This window comes from Nerophis lumbriciformis, linkage group LG12 (assembly GCF_033978685.3).
Source record: "Nerophis lumbriciformis linkage group LG12, RoL_Nlum_v2.1, whole genome shotgun sequence".
NCBI lineage: Eukaryota > Metazoa > Chordata > Actinopteri > Syngnathiformes > Syngnathidae > Nerophis > Nerophis lumbriciformis.
In genome coordinates this window covers 4,543,829-4,558,999 of record NC_084559.2, presented here as the reverse complement: position 1 = coordinate 4,558,999, position 15,171 = coordinate 4,543,829, and the positions used below count along the sequence as shown (strand labels likewise).

General features: G+C 35.9%; 1 protein-coding gene across 2 annotated transcripts in view; it reads right to left on the bottom strand.

The window, feature by feature from the left end:
- LOC133623033 (beta-adducin-like) overlaps nucleotides 1-13,099 on the bottom strand; it is a 55,927-nt gene extending 42,828 nt beyond the window's left edge. For both annotated transcript variants that reach the window (XM_061985946.2, XM_061985947.2), the window contains exon 1: nucleotides 12,965-13,099. The gene's annotated coding sequence lies outside the window, so the exon portion shown is untranslated. The remainder of the gene's footprint in view (nucleotides 1-12,964) is intronic.
- Between the last annotated feature and the right edge of the window lie 2,072 nt (nucleotides 13,100-15,171).

The window sequence follows — 15,171 nt, the reverse complement described above, 5'->3', positions numbered from 1 at the left end:
GATAAGTCACACAGCTTGGTAAGTCGAAAAAGAAGGGGATACCTTAACTATCTTTGGAAAGAAGCAGGCCTAACCCAACATACACGTGCGTTTTGTAAGTGCATTCTTGTATTTGTACCTTCTAGAGACCTCCGAAAAATACCTTCCTCTTTAGGACCACCCTTTCTACGTATATAAAGATTTGTATTTACAACATTAATAATATATACAAACCCCGTTTCCATATGAGTTGGGAAATTGTGTTAGATGTAAATATAAACGGAATACAATGATTTGCAAATCCTTTTCAACCCATATTCAATTGAATGCACCACAAAGACAACATATTTGATGTTCAAACTCATAAACTTTATTTTTTTTTTTGCAAATAATAATTAACTTAGAATTTCATGGCTGCAACACGTGCCAAAGCAGTTGGGAAAGGGCATGTTCACCACTGTGTTACATCACCTTTTCTTTTAACAACACTCAATAAACGATTGGGAACTGAGGAAACTAATTGTTGAAGCTTTGAAAGTGGAATTCTTTCCCATTTTTTTATGTAGAGCTTCAGTCGTTCAACAGTCCGGTGTCTCCGCTGTCGTATTTTACGCTTCATAATGCGCCACACATTTTCGATGGGAGACAGGTCTGGACTGCAGACGGGCCAGGAAAGTACCCACACTCTTTTTTTACAAAGCCACGCTGTTGTAACACGTGCTGAATGTGGCTTGGCATTGTCTTGCTGAAATAAGCAGGGGCGTCCATGAAAAAGACGGCGCTTAGATGGCAGCATATGTTGTTCCAAAACCTGTATGTACCTTTCAGCATTAATGGTGCCTTCACAGATGTGTAAGTTACCCATGCCTTGGGCACTAATGCACCCCCATACCATCACACATGCTGGCTTTTGAACTTTGCGTCGATAACAGTCTGGATGGTTCGCTTCCCCTTTGGTCCGGATGACACGATGTTGAATATTTCCAAAAAGAATTTGAAATGTGGACTCGTCAGACCACAGAACACTTTTCCACTTTGCATGAGTCCATCTTAGATGATCTCGGGCCCAGAGAAGCCGGCGGCGTTTCTGGATGTTGTTGATAAATGGCTTTCGCTTTGCATAGTAGAGCTTTAACTTGCACTTACAGATGTAGCGACCAACTGTATTTAGTGACAGTGGTTTCTGAAGTGCTCCTGAGCCCATGTGGTGATATCCTTTAGAGATTGATGTCGGTTTTTGATACAGTGCCGTCTGAGGGATCGAAGGTCACAGTCTTTCAATGTTGGTTTCCGGCCATGCCGCTTACGTGGAGTGATTTCTCCAGATTCTCTGAACCTTTTGATGATATTATGGACCGTAGATGGTGAAATCCCTAAATTTCTTGCAATTGCACTTTGAGAAACGTTGTTCTTAAACTGTTTGACTATTTGCTCACGCAGTTGTGGACAAAGGGGTGTACCTCGCCCCATCCTTTCTTGTGAAAGACTGAGCATTTTTTGGGAAGCTGTTTTTATACCCAATCATGGCACACACCTGTTCCAAATTAGCCTGTTCACCTGCAGGATGTTCCAAATAAGTGTTTGATGAGCATTCCTCAACTTTATCAGTATTTATTGCCGCCTTTCCCAACTTCTTTGTCACGTGTTGCTGGCATCAAATTCTAAAGTTAATGATTATTTGCAAAAAAAAAAAAATTTTTATGAGTTTGAACATCAAATATGTTGTCTTTGTAGTGCACTCAACTGAATATGGGTTGAAAATGATTTGTAAATCATTGTATTCCGTTTATATTTACATCTAACACAATTTCCGAACTCATATGGAAACAGGGTTTGTACATACTATGCAAATATAAAAACGCTTGTTGTGAGAAAAATAAGTTGGAATTTCACAAGAAAAAGGTCACAATTTCACGAGAAAAACGTAGAATTTTGGCGGTATTATAATAAAAGTCGTCATTTTACTCAACGCAAGTCAATTTGTGCAATATTATGATAAAAGTAGGAATTTTGCTCAATAACAGTCGCAATTTTACAAGAAAAGCTTAAACTTTTGGCAATTTTATGCAAAGAGTCGTAATTTTACTCGACAAAAGTCACAATTTTACAATAATACGTCCGACACTGATTGTCATTACTTTATTACTCCAGTACTCTTGTTTTGTGCTGCATATTGTACCGTTTTTTGTAAATTGTTTTGTATATTGTTTGCTTATTGTTTTTATTAGATAGTAGTCTGTTTATTTCAATTCTTATTTTTTATCTTTATTACTTATGTGATTTATTTTTATTCCATATTTGTTACCACTACCGCACCTTAAATTGGAGTCCTTAATCCCGTTATATGCAAATATAATGTCAATAAAGTCCACTCTATTCCATTCTATTCTAATTTTATTTAAAAAATAACTTTAAACTTTATAATTTTACTCAAAAAATGTCGCTATTTTACAAGAACAACACAAAAATTGGCAATAATGTGATAAGTCAGGATTTTATATGACAAATGTCACCATTTTGCATTAAAAAAGTATTAATTTTACATTAAAAAAGACATCATTTTACGAGAAAATATTGCAATATTACAGAAACAAAAAGAATATGAGAAATTGTTCCCAATTTTATAAGAAAAAAGTCGACACATTGTGAGAAAAAGACTGCTTGAGAAAAAGACTGCTTTTAGTAAAAATATTTTTTTTAAATTTTAATCTTCATAATTTGCTTCAAGTTATTACAGTACGTCTCTATAAACATATTAATTTTTTATTTATTTATTCATTTCAATTTCTTACACACTCATTTTAGTACAGATGTTGGCCAGAGGGGGAGCACGTCAAATCTTTACACACACTTGTTATTTCATATGTTGACCAGAGGGGGAGCACTTTTAAAACCGACACAGTCAATTTGAAAAATCCCTTCTTTTTGGGACCACCCTCATTTGGATAGATTTCACCACTAGGGGTGCAAATGAGACATTCTCTATTAGATGCAATGGTTTTCCGTATTGGGACCATGATTTATGTCCTCAATTGTTCACACCTCCTCATATGGAAGCTACTTACAAACACACACACACACACACACACACACACACACACACACACACACACACACACACACACACACACACCCTCTTAGTGCTGCAGGGAGCAGATAAGGTCCCAAACCACACCACAACCCTCCCTTCTTGTGTGACTAACTCAACTTCTTGCATATATAAAATATTGCAGACAAAAACAAATGCATAATTGGTTTGAAGTGTACCGTATATTTTATACAGCTTTGCAATTCTCACTCCATCCAGTTCACCTTGGTGACTCTGGGATGGAAACATGCTGCTGTGCTCGCTAAACCCTATTTCCCAGAAATCCATTACAGTGCACATTAACGTCTCTTAAACATGCGTAAATGCATCGATATACTTACTGTGGTTTTGGGAGCACAGACATCCATTGGAACAATAATTACCCAAGCCAGTCTGGATTGATTTTTTGTGTCTCCACTTTCACTTTGCTAAAACCAGAATGGATCCTTCCCTTTAGTTGGATATTGTTCATATATTGTCATACTGTAAGTGAGTCATTCCACCTCATTTGCTTGTTGTAACTCACTGAAACTCAGTTTTTTTTCACCTCTAAATCTGATAACACATATATGAAATTCTTTCAAATGTGTATAAGCCTGTCTTTTGACAAGATTTCTCATTTGAGTAACGGGACGGAACGTAAAAGCAGTTTTAACATAGACGTGGCAAATACATGACATTAGCCACATGGAATTTGTGCTAATAGCATGTTGACACCAAGTACAATATCAATAGACAAAAACTTTTATTTTGAAAATACGTACACATTTAAATCAGGGGTGTCAAAAATGTTTTCATTGAGGGCCACACCTAACCCTAACCCCTAACCCTAACCCCAATCCCAACCCTAACCCTAACCCTAACCCAACCCCTAACCCTAATCCCAACCCTAACCCTAACCCTAACCCAACCCCTAACCCTAACCCAGTCATGGCTGCAATTAGAGGGCCGCTTGTAACAGTAAATATTTCATGAATTTGCCTATGAATTTAAATATTTTCCTTTTTTTTACGTAAAGAGTAAAAAAAAATCTGCGGATTTTACCATTGTTTTTTACAAAAAAAAACTGGCATCTTAGTTGCCAGACTTTTACTGTAAAATATAAGGTGTTTTTTTTTAATTATTGTTATTATTATTATTATTACAACATATTACTGTAAATAGAAATACAGTACCTTTATTTTGGCAACTCAGTTGCCAGTTTTTTTTTTACCAAATTAAAAGGCCGCTTGTAACAGTAAATATTTCATGAATTTGCCAATGAATTTAAATATTTACATTTTTTTTTTACATAAAGAGTAAAACAAATCTGTGGATTTTATCATTGTTTTTTTTTACAAAAAAAAAACTGGCATCTTAGTTGCCAGACTTTTACTGTAAAATATAAGGTGTTTTTTTTATTATTATTATAACAACATATTACTGTAAATAGAAATACAGTACCTTTATTTTGGCAACTCAGTTGCCAGTTTTTTTTTAACCAAATTAAAAGGCCGCTTGTAACAGTAAATATTTCATGAATTTGCCTATGAATTTAAATATTTAAAAATTTTTTACATAAAGAGTAAAAAAAATCTGTGGATTTTACCATTGTTTTTTTTTTTACAAAAAAAAAACTGGCATCTTAGTTGCCAGACTTTTACTGTAAAATATAAGGTGTTTTTTATTATTATTATTATTATTATTATTATTACAACATATTACTGTAAATAAAAATACAGTACCTTTATTTTGGCAACTCAGTTGCCAGTTTTTTACCAAATTAAAAGGCCGCTTGTAACAGTAAATATTTCATGAATTTGCCTATGAATTAAAATATTTTCCTTTTTTTTACATAAAGAGTAAAAAAAATCTGTGGATTTTACCATTGTTTTTTTACAAAAAAACTGGCATCTTAGTTGCCAGACTTTTACTGTAAAATATAAGGTGTTTTTTTATTATTATTATTACAACATATTACTGTAAATAGAAATACAGTACCTTTATTTTGGCAACTCAGTTGCCAGGTTTTAACCAAATTAAAAGGCCGCTTGTAACAGTAAATATTTCATGAATTTGCCTATGATTTTAAATATTTAAAAATTTTTTACATAAAGAGTAAAAAAAATCTGTGGATTTTACTATTGTTTTTTTTTTACAAAAAAAACCTGGCATCTTAGTTGCCAGACTTTTACTGTAAAATATAAGGTTGTTTTTTTTATTATTGTTATTATTATTATTATTACAACATATTACTGTAAATAGAAATACAGTACCTTTATTTTGGCAACTCAGTTGCCAGTTTCTTTTTTACCAAATTAAAAGGCCGCTTGTAACAGTAAATATTTCATGAATTTGCCTATGAATTTAAATATTTTCCTTTTTTTTACGTAAAGAGTAAAAAAAAATCTGTGGATTTTACCATTGTTTTTTACAAAAAAAAACTGGCATCTTAGTTGCCAGACTTTTACTGTAAAATATAAGGTGTTTTTCTTTATTATTGTTATTATTATTATTATTACAACATATTACTGTAAATAGAAATACAGTACCTTTATTTTGGCAACTCAGTTGCCAGTTTTTTTTACCAAATTAAAAGGCTGCTTGTAACAGTCAATATTTCATGAATTTGCCTATGAATTTAAATATTAAATTTTTTTTTTTACATAAAGAGTAAAAAAAAATCTGTGGATTTTACTATTGTTTTTTTTTTACAAAAAAAATTTGGCATCTTAGTTGCCAGACTTTTACTGTAAAATATAAGGTGTTTTTTATTATTACAACATATTACTGTAAATAGAAATACAGTACCTTTATTTTGGCAACTCAGTTGCCAGTTTCTTACCAAATTAAAAGGCCGCTTGTAACAGTAAATATTTCATGAATTTGCCTATGAATTTAAATATTTAAAGTTTGTTTACATAAAGAGTAAAAAAAATCTGTGGATTTTACCATTGTTTTTTACAAAAAGAAAACTGGCATCTTAGTTGCCAGACTTTTACTGTAAAATATAAGGTGGTTTTTTTATTATTATTATTATTACAACATATTACTGTAAATAGAAATACAGTACCTTTATTTTGGCGACTCAGTTGCCAGTTTTTTTACCAAATTAAAAGGCCGCTTGTAACAGTAAATATTTCATGAATTTGCCTATGAATTTAAATATTTTCCTTTTTTTCACGTAAAGAGTAAAAAAAATCTGTGGATTTTACCATTGTTTTTTACAAAAAAAAACTGGCATCTTAGTTGCCAGACTTTTACTGTAAAATATAAGGTGTTTTTTTTATTATTATTATTATTATTATTATTATTACAACATATTAATGCAAATATAAATACAGTACCTTTATTTTGGAAACTCAGTTGCCAGTTTTTTTTTACCAAATTAAAGGTCACTTGTAACAGTAAATATTTCATGAATTTGCCTATGAATTTAAATATTTTCCTTTTTTTTTACGTAAAGAGTAAAAAAAATCTGTGGATTTTACCATTGTTTTTTACAAAAAAAACTGGCATCTTAGTTGCCAGACTTTTACTGTAAAATATAAGGTGTTTTTTTATTATTATTATTATTATTATTATTATTATTATTATTACAACATATTACTGTAAATAGAAATACAGTACCTTTATTTTGGCAGCTCAGTTGCCAGTTTTTTACCAAATTAAAAGGCCGATTGTAACAGTAAATATTTCATGAATTTGCCTATGAATTTAAATATTTTCCTTTTTTTTACATAAAGAGTAAAAAACATCTGTGGATTTTACCATTGTTTTTTTTTACAAAAAAACTGGCATCTTAGTTGCCAGACTGTTACTGTAAAATATAAGGTGTTTTATTATTATTATTATTATTACAACATATTACTGTAAATAGAAATACAGTACCTTCATTTTGGCAACTCAGTTGCCAGTTTTTTTTTACCAAATTAAAGGTCACTTGTAACAGTAAATATTTCATGAATTTGTCTATGAATTTAAATATTAAATTTTTTTTTACATAAAGAGTAAAAAAAAATCTGTGGATTTTACCATTGTTTTTTACAAAAAAAACTGGCATCTTAGTTGCCAGACTTTTACTGTAAAATATAAGGTGTTGTTTTATTATTATTATTATTATTATTACAACATATTACTGTAAATAGAAATAAAGTACCTTTATTTTGGCAACTCAGTTGCCAGTTTTTTTTACCAAATTAAAAGGCCGCTTGTAACAGTAAATATTTCATGAATTTGCCTATGAATTTAAATATTTAAAACATTTTTACATAAAGAGTAAAAAAAATCTGTAGATTTTACCATTGGTTTTTTTTACAAAAAAAAAACGGGCATCTTAGTTGCCAGACTTTTACTGTAAAATATAAGGTGTTTTTTTTATTATTATTATTATTATTATTACAACATATTACTGTAAATAGAAATACAGTACATTTATTTTGGCAACTCAGTTTTTACCAAATTAAAAGGCCGCTTGTAACAGTAAATATTTCATGAATTTACCTATGAATTTAAATATTTAAATTTTTTTACATAAAGAGTAAAAAAAAATCTGTGGACTTTACCATTGTTTTTTTACAGAAAATAACTGGCATCTCAGTTGCCAGACTTTTACTGTAAAATATAAGGTTTATTTTTATTTTTTTTATTATTATTATTACAACATATTACTGTACCGTAAATACAAATACAGTACCTTTATTTTGGCAACTCAGCTGCCAGTTTTTTACCATAATAAATTGTGGTATCATAAAATCATTGTGGAAGACTTGCTCCTCCGGGTTCTTCAGACCACCAATTACGGACATGACAGCTTTGTTCATGTTTTTGAACAATGATTTATTTTTCATTAAATGTCTGTTGTTATGCTTTTCAGTCATAGTTCTTGCCAGTTCTCGCTCTCGCTTCCACTCGTGCTCCAACCCAACCAACCCCTCTCCTTCCCGGCTGCGGCTCTTTAACATAGCGACAGGTGATTAGAAAATCCGGCCCAGGTGTGCCATCTACGCACCCGTCGCTAATCTCGAAGCCGGTCTTAGCACACACCGCTTCGGTGCAGGTCCGCAGGCCACGCCCCCCCCCCACAATCATCAACCGTGGATTTTACAGTAAAAAAACAAAACAAAACTGACAGCTCAGTCGACAGAATTTTACTTTTTCAACTTACAGTAATATGCTGTAAAAAAAAAAGGCCCTAAATTTTACAGTAAAATCTATTGATCATTTTTATAGTGTACAATTTGATGGATAACTTGCTTCGAAATCACAAGTTAAGCAGATATTTAAGTATTTATTTGGATTTTGACCAAAAACGTTATATATTTGTTGCAATATTGGACACTATTTTTTTCCCTGTCAAACTAGAACAAAAAAAAACTAATACCTTCACTGTAAAAAAAAAATCCTATTTTTATGGTTAATTTATTTTCAATTTCTACTGTAATTTTTCCATTTTTTAAAAATAGTTTATAAAACTGTAGAATTTAAGACATTATCTGTAAATAAACAATCCGCCTGTTATTTTAAGTAATATGCCAGTAATGACAAACTATGTATATTTCTATTTTTTTACAGAAAAATACCAAATTAATTATACATAACATTTTCTGTTTTCTTAAATTACTTTCAAATTCATGTAAAATTACAGTAAACATCTTTCATTAAATATGTAGCTTGTTATATAAAAGTCTGTGTCCATACAAACAATCTAACACAGGGGTGTCAAACTCAAATACAGAGTGGGCCAAAATTTAAAACTGAACAAAGCCGTGGGCCAAGGTTGAACAAATGAACCTTTTTGATAGGGACCCGAACAAGTTTTGCATTGAATATTGAACAAGCAAGGCTTATATAACTTTATATTGACATGCAAAATCGAGTTTCAAATAATAATAAAAATAATTAAAAAATATCAATGGCATATCAAATACAATTTAAATAAAAATTGAATGCCTCTTTTCTTCTGGCAGCCTTCTGAGGTAAATATCAACATTAACTTTTTCCACAGGCTAAAAAATTTTAAAATAAAATAACAATGAATAAAACAACCATTGAGGACTTTAAATTGCTCAGTTTGCAACACACTGATCTAATCTGATGTGCCCAAGCCAGATACCTGCCATCTTTTCTTGGCTGCTAGTTCATTAATGTCGGGGCTCAGGCTTTGAGCTGAGGCAACCTTCATTATCGAACGAAGGTGTTCATCAGTCATTATATCTCGTCCACCCGGACCACAGTCTTGGGGGGCGTGCCTTAAATGCACTGCCTTTAACGTACTCTACGAGCTATCGTCACGTCCACTTTTCTTTCCATTCAAACATTGGTCAGACCCAGTCACAAGATATGTGCGACTTCCCCCCCACACACACACATCTTGTAGCGTCCCGGAAGAGTTAGTGCTGCAAAGGGTTCTGGGTATTTGTTCTGTTGTGTTACGGTGGGGATGTTCTCCCAAAATGTGTTCGTCATTCTTGTTTGGTGTGTATTCACAGTGTTCTAACAGTGTAAAAGTTTTTTATTCGGCTACCGTCAGTGTGACCTGTATCGTTGTTGATGAAGTATGCGTTGCATTCAATTGTGTGTGTGTGCAGAAGTTGCACATGTTATGTGACTGGGCCAGCACTCGTTGGACTGGCTGAAAAGCAGACGTGACGATTTTCGGGAGGGGCGTTGAAATTTGGAAGACTCCCGGGAGGGTTGGCAAGTATTAGAATTAGCGGTGAATGCGGTGTTTATATATATAATAATAATATATATATAATCGGTGGTCCAGCTTTAGTGTTAATTTGATATCGCCTCAAGGGCCAAGTGAAATTACACGGCGGGCCAAATATGGCCCGCGGGCCAGAGTTTGACACCCATGGACTAGACTCTCACACTATTATGTTAGATCCACTATGGACTGGACTCTCACACTATTATGTTAGATCCACTATGGACTAGACTCTCACTATTATGTTAGATCCACTATGGACTGGACTCTCACTATTATGTTAGATCCACTATGGACTGGACTCTCACTATTATGTTAGATCCACTATGGACTGAACTCTCACTATTATGTTACATCCACTATGGACTGGACTCTCACACTATTATGTTAGATCCACTATGGACTGGACTCTCACACTATTATGTTAGATCCACTATGGACTGGACTCTCACACTATTATGTTAGATCCACTATGGACTGGACTCTCACACTATTATGTTAGATCCACTATGGACTGGACTCTCACACTATTATGCTAGACCAGGGGTCGGCAACCCAAAATGTTGAAAGAGCCATATTGGACCAAAAATACAAAAACAAATCTGTCTAGAGCCGCAAAAAATTAAAAGCCATATTACATACAGATAGTGTGTCATGAGATATAAATTGAATTAAGAGGACTTAAAGGAAACTAAATGACCCCAAATATAGCTACAAATGAGGCATAATGATGCAATATGTACATATAGCTAACCTAAATAGCATGTTAGCATCGATTAGCTTGCAGTCATGCAGTGACCAAATATGTCTGATTAGCACTCCACACAAGTCAATAACATCAACAAAACTCACCTTTCATGCACAACGTTAAAAGTTTGGTGGACAAAATGAGACAGAAAAAGAAGTGGCATAAAACACGTCCTAGAAAGTCGGAGAAAGTTATACATGTAAACAAACTACGGTGAGTTCAAGGACCGCCAAAATTAGTAGGACAAAACGGCGCTCGCCAAATACTCGAATCAGTGAAGCATGTTTAATATAAACAGTGTGCTTTGTAACAATTAGGGAGGTTTGTGTCATGTTTGTCCTCCTACAGAAACCATATTAAAACAAAAAATAGATTTTTTTTCCCTTCATCTTTTTCCATATATTTTTTAAAAAGCTCCAGAGAGCCACTAGGGCGGCGCTAAGAGCCGCATGCGGCTCTAGCGCCGCGGGTTGCCGACCCCTGTGCTAGATCTACTATGGAATGGACTCTCACACTATTATGCTAAATCCACTATGGACTGGACTCTCACTAATATGTTACATCTACTGTGGACTGGACTCTCACAATATTATGTTAGATCCACTATGGACTGGACTCTCACAATATTATACTAGATCCTCTAATGACTGGACTCTCTCTATTATGTTAGATCCACTATGGACTGAACTCTCACACTATTATGTTAGATCCACTATGGACTGGACTCTCACACTATTATGTTAGATCCACTATGGACTAGACTCTCACTATTATGTTAGATCCACTATGGACTGGACTCTCACTATTATGTTAGATCCACTATGGACTGGACTCTCACTATTATGTTAGATCCACTATGGACTGGACTCTCACTATTATGTTAGATCCACTATGGACTGGACTCTCACTATTATGTTAGATCCACTATGGACTGGACTCTCACACTATCATGCTAGATCTACTATGGAATGGACTCTCTCATTGTTATGTTAGATCCACTATGGACTGGACTCTCACTATTATGTTAGACCCACTATGGACTGGACTCTCACTATTATGTTAGATCCACTATGGACTGGACTCTCACACTATTATGTTAGATCCACTATGGACTGGACTCTCACTATTATGTTAGATCCACTATGGACTGGACTCTCACTATTATGTTAGATCCACTATGGACTGGACTCTCACTATTATGTTAGATCCACTATGGACTGGACTCTCACTATTATGCTAGATCCACTATGGACTGGACTCTCACACTATTATGTTAGAACCACTATGGACTGGACTCTCACACTATTATGTTACATCCACTATGGACTGGACTCTCACATTATTATGTTAGATCCACTATGGACTGGACTCCCACTATTATGTTAGATCCACTATGGACTGGACTCTCACTATTATGTTAGATCCACTATGGACTGGACTCTCACAGTATTATGTTAGATCCACTATGGACTGGACTCTCACAGTATTATGTTAGATCCACTATGGACTGGACTCACACTATTATGTTAGATCCACTATGGACTGGACTCTCACACTATTATGCTAGATCTACTATGGACTGGACTCTCTCATTGTTATGTTAGATCCACTATGGACTGGACTCTCACACTATTATGTTAGATCCACTATGGACTGGACTCTCACTATTATGTTAGATCCACTATGGACTGGACTCTCACTATTATGCTAAATCCACTATGGACTGGACTCTCACTAATATGTTACATCTACTATGGACTGGACTCTCACAATATTATGTTAGATCCACTATGGACTGGACTCTCACTATTATGCTAGATCCACTATGGACTGGACTCTCACACTATTATGTTACATCCACTCAACGTCCATTGCACCGGTCGCCCAGGGGGTTTCTCATTGTTATCCCATTGGGTTGAGTTTTTCCTTGCCCTGATGTGGGATCTGAGCCGAGGATGTCGTCGTGGCTTGCGCAGCCCTTTGAGACACTCGTGATTTAGGGCTATATAAGTAAACATTGATTGACTGATTGATTGATTTCAAAAGGATTTTTTGTAAAGTGTCTCGCCCCCAAAACACAAAAAACATGCATCCCTGCGCTCCATCATCCCCTTGCGGTCGCACGTTGCATGGCTACCTAGCAACACTCGCACACGCACGCAACCGCAGCATCAGCACCAGCAGAGCCAATGATGCTCTGACGGTTATCCGCAATATGTTGGAGGGCCGACCGGGCTCGCACACGACAAGTCCGGTGAAAGGCAGCGAAAAAAGAGCGGCTGTTTGGCAACAATACATATGTTCACAGCACGACGCACAGGCCCAGAATATTATTTTTTGAATATATATATATATATATATGAATAGCGTGTGATGCATGAACATGACAGAGGATGCCGCACAACGCCCAATGACAACATTGAGCTAAGAAAGAGTTATTAGAAAGCAGTGCACTCACCTCAGTGCATGTCTACCGTCCTCCCCTCAAACGACGTTCCTTTGTCAGCGTGTAAACTAGCGAGCCAGGGCGACCATGATGCTTCCCGTCGCCGACTGCGCCTACTAGGACCACCCCACCCACGGCCACGCCTGCCCAGTCTGGCGCTATCGTACCGGGAGCAGTGTTCTTAAATGGCGTACTTCCGCACTTATACACTCAAGCACTGGAAGTGTGTAAGTGCGTCCGCGCGGTGGTACCCGGATGCTGCTGTCTAGTGCGGCAGTACCCGGATGCTGCACTCACCCCCGTCCCCCCCTTCGCGCCAAATGGTGAGTAGGCAGGTAACTAATCATCGCCATCTTGGCTACGCCGTGGTAAAAGATTAAACTAACGCGAGTGGTTTTGATTCAATATTTATGTATTTTTTTAATTGGGTTGTTTTTAGGGACCGAGTCCCTTTGGGACAGAGGACCCTATTGTATTTCTAGTGCTTTATTATTATTATACCGCCGCCTCTTTGAGCTGTAATTTGACCCCCTTAACATGCTTCAAAACTCACCAAATTGGACACACACATCAGGACTGGCGAAAATTGTGATCTAATCAAAAAAAAAAAAACCCCAAAACTCAAAATTGCGCCCCCTAGGAAGAAAACACAGACAAAACTGCCTGTAACTCCTAGTAGGAATGTCATAGAGACATGGAACAAAATCCTCTATGTAGGTCTCACTTAGACCTATACAGGTAAAAGCCAGTAAATTAGAATATTTTGAAAAACTTGATTTATTTCAGTAATTGCATTCAAAAGGTGTAACTTGTACATTATATTTATTCATTGCACACAGACTGATGCATTCAAATGTTTATTTCATTTAATTTTGATGATTTGAAGTGGCAACAAATGAAAATCCAAAATTCCGTGTGTTACAAAATTAGAATATTACTTAAGGCTAATACAAAAAAGGGATTTTTAGAAATGTTGGCCAACTGAAAAGTATGAAAATGAAAAATATGAGCATGTACAATACTCAATACTTGGTTGGAGCTCCTTTTGCCTCAATTACTGCGTTAATGCGGCGTGGCATGGAGTCGATGAGTTTCTGGCACTGCTCAGGTGTTATGAGAGCCCAGGTTGCTCTGATAGTGGCCTTCAACTCTTCTGCGTTTTTGGGTCTGGCATTCTGCATCTTCCTTTTCACAATACCCCACAGATTTTCTATGGGGCTAAGGTCAGGGGAGTTGGCGGGCCAATTTAGAACAGAAATACCATGGTCCGTAAACCAGGCACGGGTAGATTTTGCGCTGTGTGCAGGCGCCAAGTCCTGTTGGAACTTGAAATCTCCATCTCCATAGAGCAGGTCAGCAGCAGGAAGCATGAAGTGCTCTAAAACTTGCTGGTAGACGGCTGCGTTGACCCTGGATCTCAGGAAACAGAGTGGACCGACACCAGCAGATGACATGGCACCCCAAACCATCACTGATGGTGGAAACTTTACACTAGACTTCAGGCAACGTGGATCCTGTGCCTCTCCTGTCTTCCTCCAGACTCTGGGACCTCGATTTCCAAAGGAAATGCAAAATTTGCTTTCGTCAGAAAACATGACTTTGGACCACTCAGCAGCAGTCCAGCTCTTTTTTTCCTTAGCCCAGGTGAGACGCTTTTCGCGCTGTTTCTTGGTCAACAGTGGCTTGACACGAGGTATGCGGCAGTTGAAACCCATGTCTTTCAAGCGTCTCTTGTTGGTGGATCTTGAAGCACTGACTCCAGCAGCTGTCCACTCCTTCTGAATCTCCCCCACATTTTTGAATGTTTTTTTTTTCACAATCTTGACCAGGGCGCGGTGATCCCTATCGCTTGTACACTTTTTCTGACCACAGTTTTTCCTTCCCTTTGCCTCTCCATTAATGTGTTTGGACACAGAGCTCTGAGAACAGCCAGCCTCTTCAGCAATAACCTTTTGTGTCTTTCCCTCCTTGTGCAATGTGTCGATGGTTGCCTTTTGGACAGCTGTCAAATCTGAAGTCTTCCCCATGTTTGTGTAGGCTTCAGAACTGGACTGAGAGACCATTTAAAGCCCTTTGCAGGTGTTTTGAGTTAATCAGCTGATTAGTTTGTGGCACCAGGTGTCTTCAAAATTTAACCCTTACACAATATTCTAATTTTGTGACACACGGAATTTTGGATTTTCATTTGTTGCCACTTCAAATCATCAAAATTAAATGAA